Genomic DNA, 12052 nt, shown 5'->3' with positions numbered 1-12052 from the left:
CTCTGCTGGTGTGCAGCTCTAGTGAACCAGCTAACTCAGGACCAGGAGCTGCCAAGGTAACTTTTCCCCTTCCTGGCCTGCGATGTGACAGTCAACCTAGGTTCTTGCAGGCTTTATTCCTTGCCAAAATGAACCTCTGAAATTTGCAGCTGATTTAACATTTTGGATGAGCCTGCACGAGGGCATTTTCCAGCTCCCTCTTCTATAGCTGTGCAGATTCTGCAGCGCAAGCAGAAGTAAAAACCAGCACAAAACTTATTTTTATCACTCGGGAGTAGATAGGACTCTGAATCTACCCAGGGACATCTGCTCAGTCAAGCTGCACACAGTCAACTCATCTAGGCCACATCATCCCAAACTAAACTGTCCCTTCTAGAAAATATAGGGACAATTGAATCTGAGGGTTTAGTTCAATACTCATTAAATGGCAGTTGATTTTTGTACCTGTTACCTTATTCCCAACAGGAACATAAAGTATGTGAATTGCTGCCTTCTGAGAGCTGGTACTACTTTGCTCACGGTGCAGTGTGTACTGCATGCTTTTATGTAAAAGTCAGTAAAATATGTTTTCTAATATAATTACAGATGCAGCCTTATTCTTTAATAATAGATTATATAAACTATGTTATGAAATGCATGCATATCAAGTTCCTGGCAGATTACACTATATAGTGTAACCAGGTGTTATAAGACCAATTAATGTATATGGGAATCACTGATGTAATGCATGGGCCGTTTAAATATAACACAATATAGGACAACATACTCTTTCTGCTTTGTTACAGTCCCTACTCAGGTAAATCCCCACTGAGCTGTGTGTCGTTTAACTTTGGTGTAGAAGGGATGTTAATTTGATTAAATGTGAGCGCTGCTGTGTCCTGTGCAGAACAAAATGGATTTTTCATTGAACTTCCTCATCGCTCAAAACAATTTCTAGTCAAAGATAAGCAGAACCGGTTAAGATAAATAGGAAGCACCTTCCCTTCTATCCCTACTGTGAACCTTTGCCCAAACTCAACCCAAAATCTTTTTTTGTGAGGTTCCTGTTGTTTTCATTTCTGTGCCTTTGTATTTCCTTGTTCTGGTTGGGAGTGGAAGTAGACACACACACGTTACGACTGCATTATTTCTAACCTGTCTAAAAGGATGGGGTACCAAAAAGTTCACAAGAGATCCTTCAGTTGGGTTTTTTTTGCCCAAGAGATTGTGCATTCAGTGAAGTATCTCTTCAGGTATCCTGACAGAAAACTGTCACTATTTGTTGCAGATTTAGGCAGTCAAATCCTGTCCCCACTTAAGCATAATAGGAAAACTCAATTTTTTCAGAGGTGGTTATCTCTGGAAACTTCCCATATCTTTTTACAGGAGGAAAATTAGGAACCCAAAGGGAATCTAAATTTAACTAAGCACCTGGCTATATCAAAACTATAGTTACCTAAGGATAATGCAATAGTTCAGACCTGTGCAATCATGAAATTCAGAAAAACCCTTGCCACATTTTCAGAAAAGGGTTTATGTAAACTAATTGATGTCCTGTTTACTCGCATAATTTCTACAATTGTGTGCACGGTGGTAGGAAGTACACAGGCAAGAGCCAATAGACGTGTCAATGAAATGTGCAGTTTCAGCGTGTGGTTGCTCAAACATTTCTCTGAGCATTTGAGTCGGATGTAGAGGCAGCCAGCTCTACCAATAGTTTGCAAGTGCATAGCTTCTTCCCTCCTCAGGGCACTTCACAAACATTGTTTAAGCCTCACAACACATCTGCCCTGGGTAAACTTAACCTCGTTAAGACTAAGTGATTTACCCAGGGTCATCCAGAAAATCGGTGATAGAGCCAGGAAGTGAAACCAGGAATCATGACTGCAAGTGCTCTGATTTATCCTCTGGACTCAAGGTCACTCTTCAGTGAGATTTTACTTGACTATCTTCAGCCATGTGAATGGTCCAACTAAAGTTAATGCAACTTCTTGCACAAGAAATGCAAGATAAAATTGAGCTGTTAGGGCAGGAGTGGGCAAAATATGGCCCATGGTGGGTCTTTGTCTGGCCCACGGCAGGTCCCTCAGTCCCGCCTGGCCCAGGCACAGTTCAGCTGTGGCATGTCTTGCCGCCCCTGGGCACGCAGCCGGACTGGAGCCTTTCTAAGCAGCCCAGGTGGCAGCAGCTCCTGGCTGCCACTGGTCCCAGCCCCGTGCTACTGGTAGGGACCCATGCACACAGCCCTGACCCCATGCGCCCCACGCCTGCTCTGGGCTCACTCTCCCAGGCTCAGCAGCGGTGGTGCAGACGGTGTTGCTCAGGGTGGGGGGAAAGCAACCCCACCCTCTCAACACCACTGGGCTGCTCCTGCTGCAGCCACCCAGACCCATGCCATGCAGGGTTGCCCTTTGTCAGGCTGCCTAGCAGGGCAGTGGTGGCAGCACAGAACAGGTGCAGGGCAGTCTGACACAGGCTCTGGGTGGCTGCAGCAAGACCGGCCTGGCAGTGGTGAGGGGGAGGGAGCAATTTCCCCCCCACATACCCCCACAAACACCCCCGCACACACATACCCCCCTATATCCACGTACCCACATCCACGCTCTCCTAAACACACACACACCCACAGCCCTCCACACCTCCCCCCCCAATATACAGGAGTAAGACTTCATTTTGAGCTATTATGCAATCACCTCTATATACACACAAACACACAGAAATTAGGACAAAAATATTTTTTTAATAAAATTAAAATATGTTATTGTCAATGTTTGATATATACATTGGCAATAACATACTTCAATTTTATTTTTAAAAAATAGTTTTGTCCTGATTTACTTGTGGGGACAAGGAAAGGGACTTCCAGTGGCAAAGGTCAAGGGTTAGGGGGCAGGACTTCTGATCCCAAGATGGTGACCAGGGAGCAGGGCACCTGTCAAGGGGTGGGGCTACCTTTGCGGCCCTCGACAGCTCACCAAAACTCGTTAAGCAGCCCTCCATCCGAAATAATTTCCTGCCCCTCTGTTAGGGCCTAATCTTGCAAAAGGCCCAGTGTTTCTCAGGATATGCTGTGTCACTTCAACACTAACCATAATGTCCAAGAGCAAAAAAACAAGATTTTCTCTCTATACCTTGGGAGGTTAAATGCAACCCTCCAGTCCTACAATCCTCATTCACATGAGTGGGGCCCCAGCTGTGGAGACCCGAGGACATCACCACTTCTTGGAAATGGACCCTTAATTTTCTGCTTTTCTGCTTTACAAGAAAAGAAGACAGTTCATTATCAGAATTCAGGGCTGGTGACTGCCTAAATATATACAGGATTTCTCATCAGCAATATTTTGGAGAGTCCCCAACTTGAGCACTCATGTAAACTAATTTCTAAGCATGTTCTAAAAATATGTCTTTAATAAAAGGCGGGGAATATTCCAAAAATGATTTCTAATTCCTCTTCAGGGACAAACTTATAACTGCAAGCCCACTTTTTGTGTATTCAATTCCTTGTCTTTCTTTTCCCATGTCCTTTATGGAATTGAAATAAAGTGGTAAAACATGAGAAAACAGAATAGGAGCTAAAAGGCTTTGGACGTTATACAAGTAGATCACATTAACAAGCCAGGTATAGAAATGTGAATGTAAAGAGAAGGACTGGCCCTGACTGCAGTGATTCTCCACTGATCGGGAGCAATGTTTAATAAGAAATAAGGGAATGTTAAAGAGCTCGAACTCTATCAGCTGCTGCGATGTGGAAAGTGGTATGGCCATAGACAGTGAAAGTAGGAGCTACTGTTCCAACCTGCAAAAGTTTGAATCCCCTGCAGTTTGCACTCCTGCAATCAAGGGAAAGCGATCATTAACCGTGTGAGTGGAGACCGTTTGTGGAGGAGGAGGGGGAACCCTTTAACTCTGAAGTTTTTAAAAGTGCCCTTGTTTGTTTTCTTGGCAGAGGAGTTAAGCATTTGGCACAAAGTCCTTGGAACGGGGCCCGACTGGATAAATGCTCCGGTTGGCCCTTTTCATACTGTTGCTAAGCGGATGGCCCAATGGCTGGCTAGAGGCCCTGGAAACCCCACCCCTACGCTCTGGCCTGATCCAGAATCCCTCTGGCCTCTGTTAAAGCTTCTCTTCTCCCACTTGCTAATAATAATAATTTCTTTTTTTTTTTAAGCCCAAGAAGTGCCGAGTTTGTGCAAGCAAAACCCAAGCAGCTCATGCCAAGAACGCAGCAGAGAGCAGCCGAAGAGAAAAAGCTTGTGCCACACTCTTTCTCCCCGTCTCACCCTGAGGGAATAGAGCTGCTGTAGATTGTTATCCTGTCAGACTTGTTCTGGTCTCTCTCTCTCTGTTTGCACAGCCTAAAGGGATAGGACAGAACTGAAAGTTGTGGGTTTTTTTCTTCTCTCTCCCTTTTTCTTTTTAATAACTTTATCAACTCGGTGAACTCCGGGATGATTTGTGCATTTCATATTCTCCCTTTGCTTTTTCTCTCGGCTCGAATTTGGATCCTTTCCATTTCTCAGTTAAAAACTTTTTTTTTTCTCCCCCCCTGGTTGTTTGTGGTTTTGCATGAAAGGGCATTGTTAACTCTTTCACAGTCCATTTGCAAAGGGCTTTCTTGGCTCAACGGTTACTGGCGTTTCTGGAAGAGCAAAATAAAATGCTGGGTTTTAAAAATACACATGGAAAGAATAGTAAGGATGGGAAAGATTTACATTCGAACTAGCGATTAGTTAAAAGTTCCCTAGTCTCTTCTCATCCGTTCTGAATAGGAGGGGAGGGGGGGTTGTTTTGTGTGTTTTTTCCCCCCAAAATCAATAGAGATGGTCCTTGATCAACAGAATTAAAAATGAGAAAGAAAAGAGAGCTCCAAGAATAGCAAGGATGCCAGCTTTTCTGGAACCATAGGAAGAAGGAGAAATTCCCCCAGACTCCCAGGATGGATGGGATTGTAACGCATCATAACGCTGCAAGAGAGCACCAAACGTTTCGTCTTCTGACCTGTGCATAAAGATTGTATCGGTGGACATAAAATGGGCAAAGCTGCACTTCTTCCCTATGGGTTTGTTGAAACTAAAGGCAGAGGGTCAGATTTGGAGCTCACAGACCAAATCTAGTCTGTGGAGCCCCATAATCCAGCCCCCTAGTACTGCCCTGTTGGACCACCTGCTGCCCCACACAGCGCCGGGAACACACACTATCCGTGGTGCTCACTGGGGCCAGGTCCTGGGCTGTGCTGCCCACGGCACTTGCTGGGGCCAGCATCCCATACCAGGCGCTGTGTGTGCTAGTCCAGGCATACAGGCAGGGGGTCCATGGGCCCGATCCAGCCCATGGACTGGCCCTGTGCCTTTCATCCAGCTTGCAGGGCTAGATGAGTTTGACACCCCTGCATGCAAGAGTGCAGTTGCACCCATAATTACCTGAAATGATGAAATCTAGCTTATTCACCCATGCTTGGAGAGCAGAGACAAGAGGAGAGACATGTCAGTCAACCTGTCTGTGTCTCCACCCATCTCTCCAAGCCTAAGTGATGCACTAAGACCAGATGCCACGACTGGGGCTTGTGTTTATTCTCAGCCCTTTCTTCTTCGACTCATCGTCCTTTTTCAAATCATTACTATTGTGTTGAATGTAAGCAACTGTGGACCATCCAGTGATTTTTTTCTCCTGTTCCTCTCTTTCTCATTCGTAAGTCAAAACATAGAAAGTGCTTAGGTCACTTTTAATTGAAGCCTTGAGAGCATACAGTTTTATACTTGCCAATATACAGATTGGGGGGTGGGGGGCTGGGAAGTGTCACATACACAGATAAAGCATTAAAAAAGTAGTACAATGTTTACTAACATTTGTCATGGAAAATGACCTTTTTCCCCCAGTTTGCCTACAATTTTTTTTTTTCTCTATTTTCTTAGTATCTAGACATGCCGGTAACAGCTGGTGTTGGCATGGTCATTTTAATGGAGGGTACATTGTACAAGATGTACAGTACATTCGGTCTTTTGGGGGCCCTACACTCTAGACAATGGAGTACAACTCATTTTTGTCAACTGCTATGCGTCATTAATTTTCCTTTCAGCCCACAGACCTGAGAGACTAGGAGCCTGGAATCTGTCATTTAAGCCTTTTTTCCCCGTCAGTATTCACAGCTGCCAAAAAGTGGGCATATTCTTGCCCACAAAGTGGGCATAATCACCATACTCACGTATACATTTCACTTACATCCTTGGTAAAGCATTAGAAATGAGCCTGCAGCATTAGAAATGAGTTCAGAGAGAATGTTAAGGACAAAGACGGCTGAACTATGTGGTGACAGCTAAGATAGGTTTGTTTTGCTATTTAAAAAACCAAGTGCACAAATCAATTGTATTCCTTTTCTAGATATTTTTATTCTCTTCCCCCCACCGGATTATAACACATCACCTGTTGCATGCCAGTAGGCATAGAAACATAAACCCTACATGAACATGAGAGATGCAACGTATCTACTAAAAGCTGTGAGAACACAAAACCTCCCCTATCTCAACATTATTACAGGCTGCAATAATTAGCATGCATATTTTATAATTCTCCATTTTCAAGTGGAGAAGCTACCTTTAGGGATGATGAAAATAGGGGCGTATTTTGCCAACATCTTTTCCAGAACAACTTTCACATGGTTGCTAATCCTAAAATGTTTTTGTGCCAGCTCAGACTGTGTAAAATGGAAGTGGAATAATAAAAGAGATCTTCTCAAGAATCACAAGGCACTTTGTGAACTGGAATATTTTTCCCACTCCTGGATGCCACCACCTCTGCACCACATCATTTTATGCTAGTAACTCCCATGTCCTTGCTACTCACACCAAATCAGCTGGATGGAGAATGATTGAAACCTAGGCCCCTGACACTGTAAAGATATCAGGACACACACAGTTTTAATAAGCTAAAGTTAAGCATGTGAGTAACTCTTTGCAGGGCTGAAGTGTAGGGAACTCTTAGGAAGGATGTTCCAAAGCTATCCCAGATATTCAAATACTGTACTTGTTAAAATAATACCTGGGAGATGTGACACTCACATTACCAGCACCCGTCTGTTTGTCTCTATAGATAAGGGCAAAACTCCAGCTCCACTGAAGACAATGAGAGAATCATCCATCAATCTGAGGCAGGATTTTGCCCAAATCCTATACTCGCATTCTGTCTCTGGGTTTCTTTTATTAGCTTTGACCTAGTTTTGTGCTGTTGCTTGCATAGGGTAGAACAATACTGTGAAAATAGGGATGGACATGAGCTGCAGGTCATCGATCAGGACTTTGAACTCATCTCAACAAAGTTGAATAAGTTATTTGATTCAGGCATGCTGCGTGGACATGTCACTTTGTACAGGAGACGTTTTGTTGGCACACCTGTTGTACCTGCTTTGGCAATCTGTTCTTGTAGCAAATCCTGGTCTGCTAGGCTCATCGAGCATTGATTTTGTTTCCCCACATCACAGCAAACTGTGTCAGCTACTGCACATCAACGTGTGACCATGCTAAAGCTGTTCTGACAAAAAGCCACCTCAGCAAGCTGTCGTTTCAATGTTTTATACATTTTCTTTTTGTGTATGTTTGCTCTAAATTTCAGAGGAACCTCATCTCTCCTGCCCAATGCCATAGGCTACGAGTCTGTAGCAAACCTCCGTCGCAAACATGTCAAATATAATGAAAAACGAAAATTTCAGTCTGAACAACCTGACACCTGATTGTTGGAGATAGTCCTGAAACTCCATCTGAGCAAGCAAGGGACAGAGTGAGTTGTGCCTAATGATCATATTGAATGCAAAAGTCGTACCAGGCCTCTTGCTATGGAAGAGAATTATTATTGCCATAATTACCATAATTATTTGGACATGAAAAATGAGCTCTGTGCAACAGTCCCCATGGTATCTTGTAGACTTGTGTTTACTCCTGACTGGCAGGCAAAATGGAATATCCATGTTCATTTTATTAATTTAAACTCAAATATAATAGCTATAAACTCAAATAAATAGCTATAATAATAGTAGCAGTGGTAGTTTGTACTTTCATAGTGCCTTCTATGATTACAAAGCACTCTATCCTATTTTTTCTATTATCTCTATTGATCTAGCTAGTTAGTTATTAAAGACTTTCCATTAAAGTCAGTGGAAAGATTCTTTTTGAATTCAGTGAAACTTTATTTGTCCCTTTAAAAGGTCAAGCAATCTGGTATCTAGGCACCATAGACATTTTCACGTTGCAAACCGTTAACAAGTAGATGCGCAAAACATCCCTATTAGGTTCAGAAGTGTTATCATCCTTATCTTTTATAGCTGGAGAATGAGCTAACTGATATTGAGGATTTGATTCAGTTAAAATACTTTTAAGTAGAGCTGGGTGAATTTTTTTTCAGTGAAGAGTAAATTTCTCAAAAAATGCATTGGGGGGCCAAAATCACTCACAACTTTAGGTCAAATTGTATCCCTTTTGGCTGAAAAATACTGGGAGAAGCTTTCCGAGATGATGTTTTTTAAACATTTCACCGTTTTCAAACTAAAACATTTCATGGTGCTGTTTTTGAAAGAGTATTTCGCACCTAATTAAAAATCAAAACAGATGGTTATCATAAATATTATACATCCGAATAAGCCAAAAACAACATGGCATTTTGCTTTGGGGTGAACAAAGCATTTCAGAGTAATTTGAAGTGAAACCTCGTAGATTTTTTTTATTTCACTCGGAGAAAATAAAAAAGGGATCCCCAAACTGAACTGCTTTACAAACTTTCTTTGACTTGGCCAACAAACCGAAAAATCCTTTTTCTCCGCAGCGCTAACATTAAACACATGAACAGTCCTGTTAACTTCAACTGAATGCTGGGAAACTACTTGTGCTAAAAGTTAGGTACATACTTAAAGTACCTCGCTGAAAAAGGGCCTAAGCAGCTTACGCAGTCACACTTGCAAATGTACAACAGAGGTGGGGACAGGACCCTTGTATTTTCTGATTCCCGGTTCTATGCTTGTAATTGAAGGCCATCGTTTCTCCAGAAATTTACCCCTGCTCATCCAACTGTACCACATGCCAGCTTTATTTAGGATGGGTTGAAAGCTGAACTGCTTTTCATTACACATTTCAACACTTCTGTTTTTATGCCCCACCAAGTCATGAGGCATCTAAAAATAACAATTAAAAAAAGAAGATGGTGGTACCTCATAAAAATGATTACCTGGAATTCAGATTAAGATCTGGCCTAAAGTTTGGAGTGGTTCTTATTTTATCCAACCCCGTTTGCCTGCTTCTGGTTGCTATGAAAGTGGCTTAATTTAATCAACTGCCAGGGTAGCTGTAATGGGTTATCAAGAGCTTGCTTATCTCTCCTCATGTCAGAATGGGTCTTTCAAAGAATGTAGAATAACTGGTTAAATAAATGAGAAACAGGAATAATCTTGCAAAGAAGATAGCTATGGATACTCCTGTAAACAGTAAGGGGTAAAAAAATCAAAATGGACAGTTTTAGAAGAACATTTCAATAAAATTATATTAACTGAGTTAGCTTGTAAGTCTCAAATTTTACATACTTCAAAATAATTATTCTAACCTGCCAGGAGAGAAGAAAATATGATCCAAAGAGTGGTTTTTGTGCATATCAAATATATTTTCCATCAAAACAAAAGTTTTATTAACTTTATAATGGCATGCGATATGCATCTGCAGTTCAATCATGTTGCCTTAATTTGTTTCTATAAATGATAAGATGCAGCCTGATGTAGACTGACAGACCATGGTGTACACGATGCACATATATCAAGTTGAAACAGTTGAAACACAGAGACAAACAGCTCCGAATGGAGAGTAGAGAGTCATGATCCAATAGAGGTCCTGTGTCTATCAGGGAGAGAGGATATTTAAGGTGGCACATGTTCCCCTTGTAAACAAATAGGTAGTGATATGAGTCAAACACTATAGCCAAGGACTTAACAAGACAACATAACTCATAACGTTCACAAATCTAACGTTGTGTCTCTTCCTTCCCAAGTTTCTGTTGATTTTTTTCGTTCTTATTTACAATATTTTTAGCGTGTCAAAGTATCCAGACTAAAAACTGTTAACAGCAATTAAGTCTGCACAGTTCACTGCTCTTTATTCAGTTCTCTGAATGCAGAGATGGACATAAGTGCAGTTGTGGTACTGTGATTGCTACTCCAGGTAAATCTATTGTTGACTTTTTATCCGGATAAAAAGTATCAGCAATAGTGGTGGTGAATTTAAATGGGCTGAGGACCCAGATTCTTCTTCTTGGTAAAAGGAAAGAGACTTCCATTTTTCAAGAAGCTTTGGGAGAAGCTATTGTTTGGTTTCCCAGATGCATTATTTATTGTCAATGTTACTAAGAACTTCGTAGGGCTCAAAGTGATTGGTAAGAGAGACGTGGCATTTTGGCATGAACTGAATGATCAGACGCTGCTGCTTACAGTGGTGTGCCACACAGGGAACGGAGATGTATAAAACAGCACACCCAAAAAAATCCAGCTTTGCTGCTCATTAAGCAATAGGCATTACCTCTTCAAAAAGATCTGATGTTCTCTGGACCAGATTGTCATGATATATTAAGCATCTGACTTTCACTCTTAGGAAGCACTTGGCCAGTATTCAGGAGCTTGCTTTTTTTTTAGCACTTACCTGGATTTGGGGTTCAGGGAGAAGCAAAATTCAAGGCTCGAAGCAGCGGTGTGGTTCCCGGAGGCTAGAACAAGGTAGCTGTTCTGAGCAAGTGGTATTTCCCCCTAGCCGTGTCTGTCTGGGAACCCACCATTACAAGAATATTTTTCCGGCTTAGACACAGTGGCCGTTCACACGTATCTTAAAGAAGAGTGACCACTGAATTTTCTCATTTTGTTATCTCCTGCATTGACCTGATAGAGCAGAAAGATGAACTGGATAAGCGCTGTGTCTGGTTAATGTTTCTATAGACCGTGCAGGATGATCAGTCAGCCAGAAAGAGCCGCTTTCCTTTTTACACGAGTGCCATTGGAAATGCTGAGCATGTTCAGTGTCATTTGCTTTTTATCATCACAGTGAGCAACACATTGTACCAGCCTGATCCAAAGCTAGGCTATACCAATGAATAGACTTCTATTGACTTCAGCGGGTTTTGGATCAGGTCCTATAAGACCAGGGAAACAAAGCAGGAAACTGCATAGAGTTTCAGCAGCGGTCCTTAAAGCCAGGATTCAAATACCACATGGCAAAAGTTTATGATTATAAACCTGGTTTAATGTCCTCAGCTTCCAAGCTGAACTGTAGTTTGACTCGCTGAGAAAACAATCATGAGTCACCATAGGGGGAAGTTGTGCGCATGTTGTGAAATGCTGTAATGAGCCTTTAGCTTCAATATGTTGTAAAACTAGACTGTTTCAGTAGCCAGTAATCCTGTACTAATACCAGAGAATAAAAGCAAGGAAAGGTGAACAGAGCCTTCCGGGCTAATTTATGCCTCTGGGACACATGACAATCCAGGGACCAGGAGAAAAGTTATATTAACAGGGTAGATGCATTGTGGGGATGAGCATTGTGCCTATATAGAGCAAAGTAGCTACCGGATAGTGTGCGCTGGTCCCGTACTACAGCCTATGTTCTTCTAAGGCCCTGCTGAACGAACAGGAAAGGAAGTATGCCTATGATCACAGTCAACCCTCTTGGCCACAGGTGCAGCGTGTCAAAGACTAACAGGTTTAGAAAATCACTGAGAACTAACTTCTCTTTCAAGCCTTTGAAAAATCTCCTTTTGGCTTCCATGCATCCTTACCAGGGCCGAACAAGCAACTGTAACGTGGTGCGGATGCTGTCATTGTTAAAACAGGTGTGGAAGGTGACGCTTGCTTATTGCATACAACTTCTGCTGTGGCTCTTCCAGCAATTGCAACAAAAATGTAATTTTATTTTATCGCTCCCCGAGCACAGGGTGGAAGTGTGATTTATAAGATGCATAATTTGAACGTCCTTCTTACACAAATCCTTTTCACACTGCCCCGCATGTGCATTTCAATTGATTAATTTAAGTATGATGTTAATTTGTACGGCATTGTTTGTAT

The 12052-nt window shown here is 42.2% G+C and overlaps 1 long non-coding RNA gene across 1 annotated transcript in view; it reads right to left on the bottom strand.

Moving 5' to 3' along the window:
- The window catches only part of LOC109283354 (uncharacterized), a 33228-nt gene extending 22320 nt beyond the window's left edge, over positions 1-10908 (bottom strand). The window contains exon 1 of the long non-coding RNA XR_002090480.2: positions 10641-10908. This is a non-coding gene — a long non-coding RNA (uncharacterized LOC109283354). The remainder of the gene's footprint in view (positions 1-10640) is intronic.
- Between the last annotated feature and the right edge of the window lie 1144 nt (positions 10909-12052).

This window comes from Alligator mississippiensis, chromosome 10 (assembly GCF_030867095.1).
Source record: "Alligator mississippiensis isolate rAllMis1 chromosome 10, rAllMis1, whole genome shotgun sequence".
NCBI classification, from domain to species: domain Eukaryota; kingdom Metazoa; phylum Chordata; order Crocodylia; family Alligatoridae; genus Alligator; species Alligator mississippiensis.
The sequence above is the reverse complement of the archived record's forward strand: the minus strand, read 5'-3'. Positions and strand labels throughout refer to the sequence as shown.